Here is a 22,762-nt window from a genome sequence, read left to right on the forward strand (position 1 = left end):
TAACGTATAACGTATAACCTAATACGTATAACGTATAACGTATTACGTATAACGTATAACGTATAACGTATAACGTATAACGTATAACTTATAGCGTATAACGTATAACGTATAACGTATAACGTATAACGTATAACGTATAACGTATAACGTATAACGTATAACGTATAACGTATAACGTATAACGTATAACGTATAACGTGTAACGTATATCGTGTAACGTATAACGTATAACGTATAACTTTTAACGTATAACGTATAACGTGTAACGTATAACGTATTACGTATAACGTATAACGTATAACGTATAACGTATAACGTATAACGTATAACGTGTAACGTATAACGTATAACGTATAACGTATAAAGGATAACGTGTAACGCATATCGTATATCGTATACCGTATAACGTACAGCGAGTAACATGTAACGCATAACGTATAACGTATAACGTATAACGTATAACGTATAACGTATTACGTATAACGTATAACGTATAACGTATAACGTATAACGTATAACGTATAACGTATAACGTATAGCGTATAACGTATAACCTATAACGTATAACGTATAACATAATACGTATAACGTATAACGTATTACGTATAACGTATAACGTATAACGTATAACGTGTAACGTATAACGTATAACGTATAACGTATGACGTATAACGTATAACGTATAACGTATAACGTATAACGTATAACGTATAACGTATAACGTATTACGTATAACGTATAACGTATAACGTATAACGTATAACGTATAACGTATAACGTATAACGTATAGCGTATAACGTATAACGTATAACGTATAACGTATAACATAATACCTATAACGTATAACGTATAACGTATAACGTATAACGTATAACGTATAACGTATAACGTATAACGTATAACGTATAACGTATAACGTGTAACGTATATCGTGTAACGTATAACGTATAACGTATAACTTTTAACGTATAACGTATAACGTGTAACGTATAACGTATTACGTATAACGTATAACGTATAACGTATAACGTATAACGTATAACGTATAACGTGTAACGTATAACGTATAACGTATTACGTATAACGTATAACGTATAACGTATAACGTATAACGTATAACGTATAACGTATTACGTATAACATATAACGTATAACGTATAACGTATAACGTATAACGTATAACGTATAACGTATAACGTATAACGTATAACGTATATCGTATAACGTAATACGTATAACGTATAACGTATAACGTATAACGTATAACGTAATACGTATAACGCATTACGTATAACATATAACGTATAACGTATAACGTATAAAGTATAACGTATGACTTTTAACGTATAACGTATAACGTATAACGTAATACGTATAACGTATAACGTATTACGTATAACATATAACGTATAACGTATAACGTATAACGTATAACGTATAACGTATAACGTATAACGTATAACGTATAACGTATAACGTATAACGTATAACGTATAACGTATACCGTATATCGTATAACGTATAACGTATAACGTATAACGTATAGCGTATAACGTATATCGTATAACGTATAACGTATAACGTATAAAGGATAACGTGTAACGTATATCGTATATCGTATATCGTTTAACGAATAATGTACAACAAGTAACGTGTAAGGTATAACGTATAAAGTATAACGTATAACGTATAACGTATAACGTATAACGTATAACGTATAACGTATAACGTATAACGTATAACGTATAACGTATAACGTATAACGTATAGCGTATAACGTATATCGTATAACGTATAACGTATAACGTATAAAGGATAACGTGTAACGTCTATCGTATATCGTATATCGTTTAACGAATAATGTACAACAAGTAACGTGTAACGTATAACGTATAAAGTATAACGTATAACGTATAACGTATAACGTATAACGTATAACGTATAACGTATAACGTATAACGTATAACGTATACCGTATAACGTATAACGTATAACGTATAACGTATAACGTATAACGTATAACGTATAACGTATAACGTATAACGTATAACGTATAGCGTATAACGTATAACGTATAACGTCTAACGTATAACATAATACGTATAACGTATAACGTATTACGTATTACGTATAACGTATAACGTATAACGTGTAACGTATAACGTATAACGTATAACGTATAACGTTTAACGTATAACGTATAGCGTATAACGTATAACGTATAACGTATAACGTATAACGTATAACGTATAACGTATAACGTATAACGTATAACGTATAACGTATAACGTATAACGTATAACGTATAACGTATAACGTATAACGTATAGCGTATAACGTATAACGTATAACGTATAACGTATAACGTATAACGTATAACGTATAAAGTATAACGTATAACGTATAACGTATAACGTATAACGTATAACGTATAACATATAACGTATAACGTATAACGAATAACTTTTAACGTATAACGTATAATGTATAACGTATAACGTATAACGTATAACGTATAACTTTTAACGTGTAACGTGTAACGTAAAACGTATAACGTATAACGTATACCGTATAACGTATAACGTGTAACGTATAACGTATAACGTAATACGTATAACGTATAACGTATTACGTATAACATATAACGTATAACGTATAAAGCATAACGTATAACGTATAACGTATAACGTATAACGTATAACGTATAACGTAATACGTATAACGTATAACGCATTACGTATAACATATAACGTATAACGTATAACGTATAAGGTATAACGTATAACGTATAACGTATAACGTATAACGTATAAAGGATAACGTATAACGTATAACGTATAACGTATAACGTACAACGTATAACGTAATACGTATAACGTATAACGCATTACGTATAACATATAACGTATAACGTATAACGTATAACGTATAACGTATAACATATAACGTATAACGTATAACGAATAACTTTTAACGTATAACGTATAACGTGTAACGTATAACGTATTACGTATAACGTATAACGTATAACATATAACGTATAACGTATAACGAATAACATTTAACGTATAACGTATAACGTGTAACGTATAACGTATTACGTATAACGTATAACGTATAACGTATAACGTATAACGTATAACGTATAACGTATTACGTATAACATATAACGTATAACGTATAACGTATAACGTATAACGTATAACGTATAACGTATAACGTATAACGTATAACGTATATCGTATAACGTAATACGTATAACGTATAACGTATAACGTATAACGTATAACGTAATACGTATAACGCATTACGTATAACTTATAACGTATAACGTATAACGTATAAAGTATAACGTATAACTTTTAACGTATAACGTATAACGTATAACGTAATACGTATAACGTATAACGTATTACGTATAACATATAACGTATAACGTATAACGTATAACGTATAACGTATAACGTATAACGTATAACGTATAACGTATAACGTATAACGTATAACGTATACCGTATATCGTATAACGTATAACGTATAACGTATAACGTATAGCGCATAACGTATATCGTATAACGTATAACGTATAACGTATAAAGGATAACGTGTAACGTATATCGTATATCGTATATCGTTTAACGAATAATGTACAACAAGTAACGTGTAAGGTATAACGTATAAAGTATAACGTATAACGTATAACGTATAACGTATAACGTATAACGTATAACGTATAACGTATAACGTATAACGTATAACGTATAACGTATAGCGTATAACGTATATCGTATAACGTATAACGTATAACGTATAAAGGGTAACGTGTAACGTCTATCGTATATCGTATATCGTTTAACGAATAATGTACAACAAGTAACGTGTAACGTATAACGTATAAAGTATAACGTATAACGTATAACGTATAACGTATAACGTATAACGTATAACGTATAACGTATAACGTATAACGTATACCGTATAACGTATAACGTATAACGTATAACGTACAACGTATAACGTATAACGTATAACGTATAACGTATAACGTATAACGTATAGCGTATAACGTATAACGTATAACGTCTAACGTATAACATAATACGTATAACGTATAACGTATTACGTATTACGTATAACGTATAACGTATAACGTGTAACGTATAACGTATAACGTATAACGTATAACGTATAACGTATAACGTATAGCGTATAACGTATAACGTATAACGTATAACGTATAACGTATAACGTATAACGTATAACGTATAACGTATAACGTATAACGTATAACGTATAACGTATAACGTATAACGTATAACGTATAACGTATAGCGTATAACGTATAACGTATAACGTATAACGTATAACGTATAACGTATAACGTATAAAGTATAACGTATAACGTATAACGTATAACGTATAACGTATAACGTATAACATATAACGTATAACGTATAACGAATAACTTTTAACGTATAACGTATAATGTATAACGTATAACGTATAACGTATAACGTATAACTTTTAACGTGTAACGTGTAACGTAAAACGTATAACGTATAACGTATACCGTATAACGTATAACGTATAACGTATAACGTATAACGTATAACGTATAACGTATAACGTATAACGTATAACGTATAGCGTATAACGTATATCGTATAACGTATAACGTATAACGTATAAAGGATAACGTGTAACGTATATCGTATATCGTATAACGTTTAACGAATAATGTACAACAGGTAACGTGTAACGTATAACGTATAAAGTATAACGTATAACGTATAACGTATAACGTATAACGTATAACGTAATACGTATAACTAATAACGTATAACGTATAACGTGTAACGTATAACGTGTAACGTATAACGTGTAACGCATAACGTGTAACGCATAACGTATAACGTATAACGTATAACGTATAACGTATAACGTATAACGTATAACGTATAACGTGTAACGTATAACGTGTAACGTGTAACGTATAACGTGTAACGCATGACGTATAACGTATAACGTATAACGTATAACGTATAACGTATAACGTATAACGTATAACGTATAACGTATAACGTATAACGTATAACGTATAACGTATAACGTATAACGTATAACGTATAACGTATAACGTATAGCGTATAACGTATAACGTACAACGTATAACGTATAACGTATAACGTATAACGTATAACGTATAACGTATAACGTATAACGTATAACGTATAACGTATAACGTACAACGTATAACATATAACTTTTAACGTATATCGTATAACGTATAACGTATAACGTATAACGTATAGCGTATAACGTATAACGTACAACGTATAACGTATAACGTATAACGTATAACGTATAACGTATAACGTATAACGTATAACGTATAACGTATAACGTATAACGTATAACGTACAACGTATAACATATAACTTTTAACGTATATCGTATAACGTATAACGTATAACGTATAACGTATATCGTGTAACGTATGACGTATGACGTATGAAGTATAACGTATAACGTATAACGTATAACTTATAACGTATAACGTATAACTTTTAACGTATAACGTATAACGTATAACGTATAACGTATAACGTAATACGTATATCAAATAACGTATAACGTATAACGTATAACGTATAACGTATAACGTACAACGTATAACGTATAACGTATAACTTTTAACGTATAACGTATACCGTATAACGTATAACGTATAACGTATAACGTATAACGTATAACGTAGAACGTATAACGAATAACTTATAGCGTATAACGTATAACGTATAACGTATAACGTATAACGTGTAACGTGTAACGTATAACGTATAACGTATAACGTATAACGTATAGCGTATAACGTATAACGTATAACGTACAACGTATAACCTAATACGTATAACGTATAACGTATTACGTATAACGTATAACGTATAACGTATAACGTATAACGTATAACTTTTAACGTATAACGTATAACGTGTAACGTATAACGTATTACGTATAACGTATAACGTATAACGTATAACGTATAACGTATAACGTGTAACGTATAACGTATAACGTATAACGTATAACGTATAACGTATAGCGTATAACGTATAACGTACAACGTATAACGTATAACGTATAACGTATAACGTATAACGTATAACGTATAACGTATAACGTATAACGTATAACGTATAACGTATAACGTATAACGTATAACGTATAACGTATAACGTATAGCGTATAACGTATAACGTACAACGTATAACGGAAAACGTATAACGTATAACGTATAACGTATAACGTATAACGTATAACGTATAACGTATAACGTATAACGTATAACGTATAACGTGTAACGTATATCGTGTAACGTATAACGTATAACGTATAACTTTTAACGTATAACGTATAACGTGTAACGTATAACGTATTACGTATAACGTATAAGGTATAACGTATAACGTATAACGTATAACGTGTAACGTATAACGTATAACGTATAACGTATAACGTATAAAGGATAACGTGTAACGCATATCGTATATCGTATATCGTATACCGTATAACGTACAGCGAGTAACATGTAACGCATAACGTATAACGTATAACGTATAACGTATAACGTATTACGTATAACGTATAACGTATAACGTATAACGTATAACGTATAACGTATAACGTATAACGTATAACGTATAGCGTATAACGTATAACGTATAACGTATAACGTATAACATAATACGTATAACGTATAACGTATTACGTATAACGTATAACGTATAACGTATAACGTGTAACGTATAACGTATAACGTATAACGTATAACGTATAACGTATAACGTATAACGTATAACGTATAACGTATAACGTATAACGTATAACGTATAACGTATAACGTGTAACGTATATCGTGTAACGTATAACGTATAAAGTATAACTTTTAACGTATAACGTATAACGTGTAACGTAGAACGTATAACGAATAACTTATAGCGTATAACGTATAACGTATAACGTATAACGTATAACGTGTAACGTGTAACGTATAACGTATAACGTATAACGTATAACGTATAGCGTATAACGTATAACGTATAACGTATAACGTATAACCTAATACGTATAACGTATAACGTATTACGTATAACGTATAACGTATAACGTATAACGTATAACGTATAACTTATAGCGTATAACGTATAACGTATAACGTATAACGTATAACGTATAACGTATAACGTATAACGTATAACGTATAACGTACAACGTATAACGTATAACGTATAACGTATAACGTGTAACGTATATCGTGTAACGTATAACGTATAACGTATAACTTTTAACGTATAACGTATAACGTGTAACGTATAACGTATTACGTATAACGTATAACGTATAACGTATAACGTATAACGTATAACGTGTAACGTATAACGTATAACGTATAACGTATAAAGGATAACGTGTAACGCATATCGTATATCGTATACCGTATAACGTACAGCGAGTAACATGTAACGCATAACGTATAACGTATAACGTATAACGTATAACGTATAACGTATTACGTATAACGTATAACGTATAACGTATAACGTATAACGTATAACGTATAACGTATAACGTATAGCGTATAACGTATAGCGTATAACGTATAACGTATAACGTATAACGTATAACATAATACGTATAACGTATAACGTATTACGTATAACGTATAACGTATAACGTATAACGTGTAACGTATAACGTATAACGTATAACGTATGACGTATAACGTATAACGTATAACGTATAACGTATAACGTATAACGTATAACGTATAACGTATAACGTATAACGTATAACGTATAACGTATAACGTATAACGTGTAACGTATAACGTGTAACGTATAACGTATAACGTATAACGTATAAAGGATAACGTGTAACGCATATCGTATATCGTATACCGTATAACGTACAGCGAGTAACATGTAACGCATAACGTATAACGTATAACGTATAACGTATAACGTATTACGTATAACGTATAACGTATAACGTATAACGTATAACGTATAACGTATAACGTATAACGTATAACGTATAGCGTATAACGTATAACGTATAACGTATAACGTATAACATAATACGTATAACGTATAACGTATTACGTATAACGTATAACGTATAACGTATAACGTGTAACGTATAACGTATAACGTATAACGTATGACGTATAACGTATAACGTATAACGTATAACGTATAACGTATAACGTAATACGTATATCAAATAACGTATAACGTATAACGTATAACGTATAACGTATAACGTATAACGTATAACGTATAACGTACAACGTATAACGTATAACGTATAACTTTTAACGTATAACGTATACCGTATAACGTATAACGTATGACGTATAACGTATAACGTATAACGTAGAACGTATAACGAATAACTTATAGCGTATAACGTATAACGTATAACGTATAACGTATAACGTGTAACGTGTAACGTATAACGTATAACGTATAACGTATAACGTATAGCGTATAACGTATAACGTATAACGTATAACGTATAACCTAATACGTATAACGTATAACGTATTACGTATAACGTATAACGTATAACGTATAACGTATAACGTATAACTTATAGCCTATAACGTATAACGTATAACGTATAACGTATAACGTATAACGTATAACGTAAAACGTATTACGTATAACGTATAACGTATAACGTATAACGTATAACGTATAACGTATAACGTATAACGTATAGCGTATAACGTATAACGTATAACGTATAACGTATAACATAATACGTATAACGTATAACGTATTACGTATAACGTATAACGTATAACGTATAACGTGTAACGTATAACGTATAACGTATAACGTATGACGTATAACGTATAACGTATAACGTATAACGTATAACGTATAACGTATAACGTATTACGTATAACGTATAACGTATAACGTATAACGTATAACGTATAACGTATAACGTATAACGTATAGCGTATAACGTATAACGTATAACGTATAACGTATAACGTATAACATAATACGTATAACGTATAACGTATTACGTATAACGTATAACGTATAACGTATAACGTGTAACGTATAACGTATAACGTATAACGTATAACGTATAACGTATAACGTATAACGTATAACGTATAACGTATAACGTATAACGTATAACGTATAACGTATAACGTGTAACGTATATCGTGTAACGTATAACGTATAAAGTATAACTCTTAACGTATAACGTATAACGTGTAACGTAGAACGTATAACGAATAACTTATAGCGTATAACGTATAACGTATAACGTATAACGTATAACGTGTAACGTGTAACGTATAACGTATAACGTATAACGTATAACGTATAGCGTATAACGTATAACGTATAACGTATAACGTATAACCTAATACGTATAACGTATAACGTATTACGTATAACGTATAACGTATAACGTATAACGTATAACGTATAACTTATAGCGTATAACGTATAACGTATAACGTATAACGTATAACGTATAACGTATAACGTATAACGTATAACGTATAACGTATAACGTATAACGTATAACGTATAACGTATAACGTGTAACGTATATCGTGTAACGTATAACGTATAACGTATAACTTTTAACGTATAACGTATAACGTGTAACGTATAACGTATTACGTATAACGTATAACGTATAACGTATAACGTATAACGTATAACGTATAACGTGTAACGTATAACGTATAACGTATAACGTATAAAGGATAACGTGTAACGCATATCGTATATCGTATACCGTATAACGTACAGCGAGTAACATGTAACGCATAACGTATAACGTATAACGTATAACGTATAACGTATAACGTATTACGTATAACGTATAACGTATAACGTATAACGTATAACGTATAACGTATAACGTATAACGTATAGCGTATAACGTATAACCTATAACGTATAACGTATAACATAATACGTATAACGTATAACGTATTACGTATAACGTATAACGTATAACGTATAACGTGTAACGTATAACGTATAACGTATAACGTATGACGTATAACGTATAACGTATAACGTATAACGTATAACGTATAACGTATAACGTATAACGTATTACGTATAACGTATAACGTATAACGTATAACGTATAACGTATAACGTATAACGTATAACGTATAGCGTATAACGTATAACGTATAACGTATAACGTATAACATAATACCTATAACGTATAACGTATTACGTATAACGTATAACGTATAACGTATAACGTGTAACGTATAACGTATAACGTATAACGTATGACGTATAACGTATAACGTATAACGTATAACGTATAACGTAATACGTATATCAAATAACGTATAACGTATAACGTATAACGTATAACGTATAACGTATAACGTAGAACGTATAACGAATAACTTATAGCGTATAACGTATAACGTATAACGTATAACGTATAACGTGTAACGTGTAACGTATAACGTATAACGTATAACGTATAACGTATAGCGTATAACGTATAACGTATAACGTATAACGTATAACCTAATACCTATAACGTATAACGTATTACGTATAACGTATAACGTATAACGTATAACGTATAACGTATAACTTATAGCGTATAACGTATAACGTATAACGTATAACGTATAACGTATAACGTATAACGTATAACGTATAACGTATAACGTATAACGTATAACGTATAACGTATAACGTATAACGTATAACGTATAACGTGTAACGTATATCGTGTAACGTATAACGTATAACGTATAACTTTTAACGTATAACGTATAACGTGTAACGTATAACGTATAACTTTTAACGTATAACGTATAACGCGTAACGTAGAACGTATAACGAATAACTTATAGCGTATAACGTATAACGTATAACGTATAACGTATAACGTGTAACGTGTAACGTATAACGCATAACGTATAACGTATAGCGTATAACGTATAACGTATAACGTATAACGTATAACCTAATACGTATAACGTATAACGTATTACGTATAACGTATAACGTATAACGTATAACGTATAACGTATAACGTATAACTTATAGCGTATAACGTATAACGTATAACGTATAACGTATAACGTATAACGTATAACGTATAACGTATAACGTATAACGTATAACGTATAACGTATAACGTATAACGTATAACTTTTAACGTATAACTTTTAACGTATAACTTTTAACGTATAACGTATAACGTGTAACGTAGAACGTATAACGAATAACTTATAGCGTATAACGTATAACGTATAACGTATAACGTATAACGTGTAACGTGTAACGTATAACGTATAACGCATAACGTATAACGTATAGCGTATAACGTATAACGTATAACGTATAACGTATAACCTAATACGTATAACGTATAACGTATTACGTATAACGTATAACGTACAACGTATAACGTATAACGTATAACTTATAGCGTATAACGTATAACGTATAACGTATAACGTATATCGTATAACGTATAACGTATAACGTATAAAGGATAACGTTTAACGTATATCGTATATCGTATAACGTTTAACGAATAATGTACAACAGGTAACGTGTAACGTATAACGTATAAAGTATAACGTATAACGTATAACGTATAACGTATAACGTATAACGTAATACGTATAACGTATAACGTATAACGTATAACGTGTAACGTATAACGTGTAACGTATAACGTGTAACGCATAACGTGTAACGCATAACGTATAACGTATAACGTATAACGTATAACGTATAACGTATAACGTATAACGTATAAAGTATAACGTATAACGCATAACGTATAACGTATAACGTATAACGTATAACATATAACGTATAACGTATAACGAATAACTTTTAACGTATAACGTATAACGTGTAACGTATAACGTATTACGTATAACGTATAACGTATAACGTATAACGTATAACGTATAACGTATAACGTATTACGTATAACATATAACGTATAACGTATAACGTATAACGTATAACGTATAACGTATAACGTATAACGTATAACGTATAACGTATAACGTATAACGTATAACGTATAACGTATAACGTATAACGTATAACGTACAACGTGTAACGTATAACGTGTAACGTATAACGTGTAACGCATAACGTGTAACGCATAACGTATAACGTATAACGTATAACGTATAACGTATAACGTGTAACGTATAACGTGTAACGTATAACGTGTAACGTATAACGTGTAACGTATAACGTGTAACGCATAACGTATAACGTATAACGTATAACGTATAACGTATAACGTATAACGTATACCGTATAACGTATAACGTATAACGTATAACGTATAACGTATAACGTATAACGTATAACGTATAACGTATAACGTATAACGTATAGCGTATAACGTATAACGTATAACGTCTAACGTATAACATAATACGTATAACGTATAACGTATTACGTATAACGTATAACGTATAACGTATAACGTATAACGTGTAACGTATAACGTATAACGTCTAACGTATAACGTATAACGTATAGCGTGTAACGTATAACGTATAACGTATAACGTATAAGGTATAACGTATAACGTATAACGCATAACGTATAACGTATAACGTATAACGTATAACGTATAACGTATAACGTATAACGTATAACGTATAACGTATAACGTATAGCGTATAGCGTATAACGTATAACGTATAACGTATAACGTATAACGTATAACGTATAACGTATAAAGTATAACGTATAACGTATAACGTATAACGTATAACGTATAACGTATAACATATAACGTATAACGTATAACGAATAACTTTTAACGTATAACGTATAATGTATAACGTATAACGTATAACGTATAACGTATAACGTATAACTTTTAACGTGTAACGTGTAACGTAAAACGTATAACGTATAACGTATAACGTATAACGTATAACGTGTAACGTATAACGTATAACGTAATACGTATAACGTATAACGTATTACGTATAACATATAACGTATAACGTATAAAGCATAACGTATAACGTATAACGTATAACGTATAACGTATAACGTAATACGTATAACGTATAACGCATTACGTATAACATATAACGTATAACGTATAACGTATAACGTATAACGTATAACGTATAACGTATAACGTATAAAGGATAACGTATAACGTATAACGTATAACGTATAACGTATAACGTATAACGTATAACGTAATACGTATAACGTATAACGCATTACGTATAACATATAACGCATAACGTATAACGTATAAAGTATAACGTATAACTTTTAACGTATAACGTATAACGTATAACGTAATACGTATAACGTATAACGTATAACGTATTACGTATAACATATAACGTATAACGTATAACGTATAACGTATAACGTATAACGTATAACGTATAACGTATAACGTATAACGTATAACGTATAACGTATACCGTATATCGTATAACGTATAACGTATAACGTATAACGTATAGCGTATAACGTATATCGTATAACGTATAACGTATAACGTATAAAGGATAACGTGTAACGTATATCGTATATCGTATATCGTTTAACGAATAATGTACAACAAGTAACGTGTAACGTATAACGTATAAAGTATAACGTATAACGTATAACGTATAACGTATAACGTATAACGTATAACGTATAACGTATAACGTATAACGTATAACGTATAACGTATAACGTATAACGTATAACGTATAACGTATAACGTATAACGTATAACGTATAACGTATAACGTATAACGTATAACGTATAACGTATAACGTATAGCGTATAACGTATATCGTATAACGTATAACGTATAACGTATAAAGGATAACGTGTAACGTATATCGTATATCGTATAACGTTTAACGAATAATGTACAACAGGTAACGTGTAACGTATAACGTATAAAGTATAACGTATAACGTATAACGTATAACGTATAACGTATAACGTAATACGTATAACGTATAACGTATAACGTATAACGTGTAACGTATAACGTATAACGTATAACGTATAACGTATAACGTATAACGTATAACGTATTACGTATAACGTATAACGTATAACGTATAACGTGTAACGTCTGACGTATAACTTTTAACGTATAACGTATAACGTTTAACGTAATACGTATAACGTATAACGTATTACGTATAACATATAACGTATAACGTATAACGTATAACGTATAACGTATAACGTATAACGTATAACGTATAACGTATAACGTATAACGTATAACGTATAACGTATAACGTATAACGTATAACGTATAACGTATAACGTATAACGTATAACGTATAACGTATAACGTATAACGTATAACGTATAACGTATAACGTATAACGTATAACGTATAACGTATAACGTATAACGTATAACGTATAACGTATAACGTATAACGTATAGCGTATAACGTATATCGTATAACGTGTAACGTATAACGTATAAAGGATAACGTGTAACGTCTATCGTATATCGTATGTCGTTTAACGAATAGTGTACAACAAGTAACGTGTAACGTATAACGTATAAAGTATAACGTATAACGTATAACGTATAACGTATAACGTATAACGTATAACGTATAACGTATAACGTATAACGTATAACGTATAACGTATAACGTATAACGTATAACGTATAACGTATAACGTATAACGTATAACGTATAACGTATAACTTTTAACGTAGAACGTATACCGTATAACGTATAACGTATAACGTATAACGTATAACGTATAACGTATAAGGTATAACGTAGAACGTATAGCGTATAACTTATAGCGTATAACGTATAACGTATAACGTATAACGTATAACGTGTAACGTGTAACGTATAACGTATAACGTATAACGTATAACGTATAACGTATAACGTATAACGTATAACGTATAACGTATAACGTATAACGTATAACGTATAACGTATAACGTATAACGTATAACGTATAATGTATAACGTATAACGTATAGCGTATAACGTATAACGTATAACGTCTAACGTATAACATAATACGTATAACGTATAACGTATAACGTATAACGTATAACGTATAACGTATAACGTATAACGTATAACGTAGAACGTATAGCGTATAACTTATAGGGTATAACGTATAACGTATAACGTATAACGTATAACGTGTAACGTGTAACATATAACGTATAACGTATAACGTATAACGTATAACGTATAACGTATAACGTATAACGTATAACGTATAACGTATAACGTATAACGTATAACGTATAACGTATAACGTATAACGTATAACGTATAACGTATAACGTATAGCGTATAACGTATAACGTATAACGTCTAACGTATAACATAATACGTATAACGTATAACGTATTACGTATAACGTATAACGTATAACGTATAACGTGTAACGTATAACGTATAACGTATAACGTATAACGTATAACGTATAGCGTATAACGTATAACGTATAACGTATAACGTATAACGTATAACGTATAACGTATAACGTATAACGTATAACGTATAACGTATAACGTATAACGTATAACGTATAACGTATAACGTATAACGTATAACGTATAACGTATAACGTATAACGTGTAACGTATAACGTGTAACGTATAACGTGTAACGCATAACGTGTAACGCATAACGTATAACGTATAACGTATAACGTATAACGTATAACGTATAACGTATAACGTATAACGTATAACGTATAACGTATAACGTATAACGTATAACGTATAACTTTTAACGTAGAACGTATACCGTATATCGTATAACGTATAACGTATAACGTATAGCGTATAACGTATATCGTATAACGTATAACGTATAACGTATAAAGGATAACGTGTAACGTATATCGTATATCGTATAACGTTTAACGAATAATGTACAACAGGTAACGTGTAACGTATAACGTATAAAGTATAACGTATAACGTATAACGTATAACGTATAACGTATAACGTAATACGTATAACGTATAACGTATAACGTATAACGTGTAACGTATAACGTGTAACGTATAACGTGTAACGCATAACGTGTAATGCATAACGTATAACGCATAACGTATAACGTATAACGTATAACGTATAACGTATAACTTATAACGTATAAAGTATAACGTATAACGTATAACGTATAAAGTATAACGTATAACGTATAACGTATAACGTATAACGTATAACGTATAACGTATAACGTATAACGTATAACGTATAACGTATTACGTATAACGTATAACGTATAACGTATAACGTGTAACGTCTAACGTATAACTTTTAACGTATAACGTATAACGTTTAACGTAATACGTATAACGTATAACGTATTACGTATAACATATAACGTATAACGTATAACGTATAACGTATAACGTATAACGTATAACGTATAACGTATAACGTATAACGTATAACGTATAACGTATAACGTATAACGTATAACGTATAACGTATAACGTATAACGTATAACGTATAACGTATAACGTATAACGTATAACGTATAACGTATAACGTATTACGTATAACGTATAACGTGTAACGTATAACGTGTAACGTATAACGTGTAACGCATAACGTGTAACGCATAACGTATAACGTATAACGTATAACGTATAACGTATAACGTATAACGTATAACGTATAAAGTATAACGTATAACGTATAACGTATAACGTATAACGTATAACGTATAACATATAACGTATAACATATAACGAATAACTTTTAACGTATAACGTATAATGTATAACGTATAACGTATAACGTATAACGTATAACTTTTAACGTGTAACGTGTAACGTAAAACGTATAACGTGTAACGTATAACGTATAACGTAATACGTATAACGCATAACGTATTACGTATAACATATAACGTATAACGTATAAAGCATAACGTATAACGTGTAACGTATAACGTATAACGTATAACGTATAACGCATAATGTATCACGTATAACGTATAACGTATAACGTATAACGTATAACGTATAACGTATAACGTATAACGTATAACGTATAACGTATAACGTATAACGTTTAACGTATAACTTATAACGTATAACGTATAACGTATAACGTATAACGTATAACGTATAACGTATAACGTATAACGTATAACGTATAACGTATAACGTATAACGTATAACGTATAACGTATAACGTATAACGTATAACGTATAACGTATAACGTATAACGTATAACGTATAACGTATAACGTATAACGTATAACGTATAACGTATAACGTATAACGTATAACGTATAGCGTATAACGTATATCGTATAACGTATAACGTATAACGTATAAAGGATAACGTGTAACGTATATCGTATATCGTATAACGTTTAACGAATAATGTACAACAGGTAACGTGTAACGTATAACGTATAAAGTATAACGTATAACGTATAACGTATAACGTATAACGTATAACGTAATACGTATAACGTATAACGTATAACGTATAACGTGTAACGTATAACGTATAACGTATAACGTATAACGTATAACGTATAACGTATAACGTATTACGTATAACGTATAACGTATAACGTATAACGTGTAACGTCTGACGTATAACTTTTAACGTATAACGTATAACGTTTAACGTAATACGTATAACGTATAACGTATTACGTATAACATATAACGTATAACGTATAACGTATAACGTATAACGTATAACGTATAACGTATAACGTATAACGTATAACGTATAACGTATAACGTATAACGTATAACGTATAACGTATAACGTATAACGTATAACGTATAACGTATAACGTATAACGTATAACGTATAACGTATAACGTATAACGTATAACGTATAACGTATAACGTATAACGTATAACGTATAACGTATAACGTATAACGTATAACGTATAGCGTATAACGTATATCGTATAACGTGTAACGTATAACGTATAAAGGATAACGTGTAACGTCTATCGTATATCGTATGTCGTTTAACGAATAATGTACAACAAGTAACGTGTAACGTATAACGTATAAAGTATAACGTATAACGTATAACGTATAACGTATAACGTATAACGTATAACGTATAACGTATAACGTATAACGTATAACGTATAACGTATAACGTATAACGTATAACGTATAACGTATAACGTATAACGTATAACGTATAACTTTTAACGTAGAACGTATACCGTATAACGTATAACGTATAACGTATAACGTATAACGTATAACGTATAAGGTATAACGTAGAACGTATAGCGTATAACTTATAGCGTATAACGTATAACGTATAACGTATAACGTATAACGTGTAACGTGTAACGTATAACGTATAACGTATAACGTATAACGTATAACGTATAACGTATAACGTATAACGTATAACGTATAACGTATAACGTATAACGTATAACGTATAACGTATAACGTATAACGTATAATGTATAACGTATAACGTATAGCGTATAACGTATAACGTATAACGTCTAACGTATAACATAATACGTATAACGTATAACGTATAACGTATAACGTATAACGTATAACGTATAACGTAGAACGTATAGCGTATAACTTATAGCGTATAACGTATAACGTATAACGTATAACGTATAACGTGTAACGTGTAACATATAACGTATAACGTATAACGTATAACGTATAACGTATAACGTATAACGTATAACGTATAACGTATAACGTATAACGTATAACGTATAACGTATAACGTATAACGTATAACGTATAACGTATAACGTATAACGTATAGCGTATAACGTATAACGTATAACGTCTAACGTATAACATAATACGTATAACGTATAACGTATTACGTATAACGTATAACGTATAACGTATAACGTGTAACGTATAACGTATAACGTATAACGTATAACGTATAACGTATAGCGTATAACGTATAACGTATAACGTATAACGTATAACGTATAACGTATAACGTATAACGTATAACGTATAACGTATAACGTATAACGTATAACGTATAACGTATAACGTATAACGTATAACGTATAACGTATAACGTATAACGTATAACGTGTAACGTATAACGTGTAACGTATAACGTGTAACGCATAACGTGTAACGCATAACGTATAACGTATAACGTATAACGTATAACGTATAACGTATAACGTATAACGTATAACGTATAACGTATAACGTATAACGTATAACGTATAACGTATAACTTTTAACGTAGAACGTATACCGTATATCGTATAACGTATAACGTATAACGTATAGCGTATAACGTATATCGTATAACGTATAACGTATAACGTATAAAGGATAACGTGTAACGTATATCGTATATCGTATAACGTTTAACGAATAATGTACAACAGGTAACGTGTAACGTATAACGTATAAAGTATAACGTATAACGTATAACGTATAACGTATAACGTATAACGTAATACGTATAACGTATAACGTATAACGTATAACGTGTAACGTATAACGTGTAACGTATAACGTGTAACGCATAACGTGTAATGCATAACGTATAACGCATAACGTATAACGTATAACGTATAACGTATAACGTATAACGTATAACGTATAAAGTATAACGTATAACGTATAACGTATAAAGTATAACGTATAACGTATAACGTATAACGTATAACGTATAACGTATAACGTATAACGTATAACGTATAACGTATAACGTATTACGTATAACGTATAACGTATAACGTATAACGTGTAACGTCTAACGTATAACTTTTAACGTATAACGTATAACGTTTAACGTAATACGTATAACGTATAACGTATTACGTATAACATATAACGTATAACGTATAACGTATAACGTATAACGTATAACGTATAACGTATAACGTATAACGTATAACGTATAACGTATAACGTATAACGTATAACGTATAACGTATAACGTATAACGTATAACGTATAACGTATAACGTATAACGTATAACGTATAACGTATAACGTATAACGTATAACGTATAACGTATAACGTGTAACGTATAACGTGTAACGTATAACGTGTAACGCATAACGTGTAACGCATAACGTATAACGTATAACGTATAACGTATAACGTATAACGTATAACGTATAACGTATAAAGTATAACGTATAACGTATAACGTATAACGTATAACGTATAACGTATAACATATAACGTATAACATATAACGAATAACTTTTAACGTATAACGTATAATGTATAACGTATAACGTATAACGTATAACGTATAACTTTTAACGTGTAACGTGTAACGTAAAACGTATAACGTGTAACGTATAACGTATAACGTAATACGTATAACGCATAACGTATTACGTATAACATATAACGTATAACGTATAAAGCATAACGTATAACGTGTAACGTATAACGTATAACGTATAACGTATAACGCATAATGTATCACGTATAACGTATAACGTATAACGTATAACGTATAACGTATAACGTATAACGTATAACGTATAACGTATAACGTATAACGTATAACGTTTAACGTATAACTTATAACGTATAACGTATAACGTATAACGTATAACGTATAACGTATAACGTATAACGTATAACATATAACGTATAACGCATATCCTAGAACTTATGGCGTATAACGTATAATGTATAACGTATAACGTATAACGTATAACGTATAACGTATAACGTATAACCTATAACGTATAACGTATAACGGATGACGTATAACGTATCACGTATAACGTATAACGCGTAACGTATAACGTATAACGTATAACGTATAACGTATAACGTATAACGTATAACGTATAACCTATAACGTATAACGTATAACGTATATCGTATAACGTATGACGTATGACGTTTAACGTATAACGTATAACGTATAACGTATAACGTATAACGCATAACGTATAACGTAATACGTATATCAAATAACGTATAACGTATAACGGATAACGTATAACGTATAACGTATAACGTATAACGTATAACGTATAACGTATAACGTATAACGTATAACGTATAACGTATAACGTATAACGTATAACGTATAACGTATAACGTATAACGTATAACGTATAAAGGATAACGTGTAACGTATATCGTATATCGTATAACGTATAACGTATAACGTATAACGTATAACGTATAACGTATAACGTATAACGTATAGCGTATAACGTATAACGTATAAAGTATATCGTATAACGTATAACGTATAACGTATAACGTATAACGTATGACGTATAACGTATAACGCATAACGTATAACGTATAACGTATAACGTATAACGTATAACGTATAACGTATAACGTATAACGTATAACGTATAACGTATAAAGGATAACGTGTAACGTATATCGTATATCGTATAACGTTTAACGAATAATGTACAACAGGTAACGTGTAACGTATAACGTATAAAGTATAACGTATAACGTATAACGTATAACGTATAACGTATAACGCATAATGTATCACGTATAACGTATAACGTATAACGTATAACGTATAACGTATAACGTATAACGTATAACGTATAACGTATAACGTATAACGTATAACGTTTAACGTATAACTTATAACGTATAACGTATAACGTATAACGTATAACGTATAACGTATAACGTATAACGTATAACATATAACGTATAACGCATATCCTAGAACTTATGGCGTATAACGTATAATGTATAACGTATAACGTATAACGTATAACGTATAACGTATAACGTATAACCTATAACGTATAACGTATAACGGATGACGTATAACGTATCACGTATAACGTATAACGCGTAACGTATAACGTATAACGTATAACGTATAACGTATAACGTATAACGTATAACGTATAACCTATAACGTATAACGTATAACGTATATCGTATAACGTATGACGTATGACGTTTAACGTATAACGTATAACGTATAACGTATAACGTATAACGCATAACGTATAACGTAATACGTATATCAAATAACGTATAACGTATAACGGATAACGTATAACGTATAACGTATAACGTATAACGTATAACGTATAACGTATAACGTATAACGTATAACGTATAACGTATAACGTATAACGTATAACGTATAACGTATAACGTATAACGTATAACGTATAACGTATAACGTATAACGTATAACGTATAACGTATAAAGGATAACGTGTAACGTATATCGTATATCGTATAACGTATAACGTATAACGTATAACGTATAACGTATAACGTATAACGTATAACGTATAGCGTATAACGTATAACGTATAAAGTATATCGTATAACGTATAACGTATAACGTATAACGTATAACGTATGACGTATAACGTATAACGCATAACGTATAACGTATAACGTATAACGTATAACGTATAACGTATAACGTATAACGTATAACGTATAACGTATAACGTATAAAGGATAACGTGTAACGTATATCGTATATCGTATAACGTTTAACGAATAATGTACAACAGGTAACGTGTAACGTATAACGTATAAAGTATAACGTATAACGTATAACGTATAACGTATAACGTATAACGTAATACGTATAACGTATAACGTATAACGTATAACGTGTAACGTATAACGTGTAACGTATAACGTGTAACGCATAACGTGTAACGCATAACGTATAACGTATAACGTATAACGTATAACGTATAACG

This window comes from Ptiloglossa arizonensis, chromosome 2, assembly GCF_051014685.1.
Source record: "Ptiloglossa arizonensis isolate GNS036 chromosome 2, iyPtiAriz1_principal, whole genome shotgun sequence".
In the NCBI taxonomy this organism is placed as follows: Eukaryota; Metazoa; Arthropoda; class Insecta; order Hymenoptera; family Colletidae; genus Ptiloglossa; species Ptiloglossa arizonensis.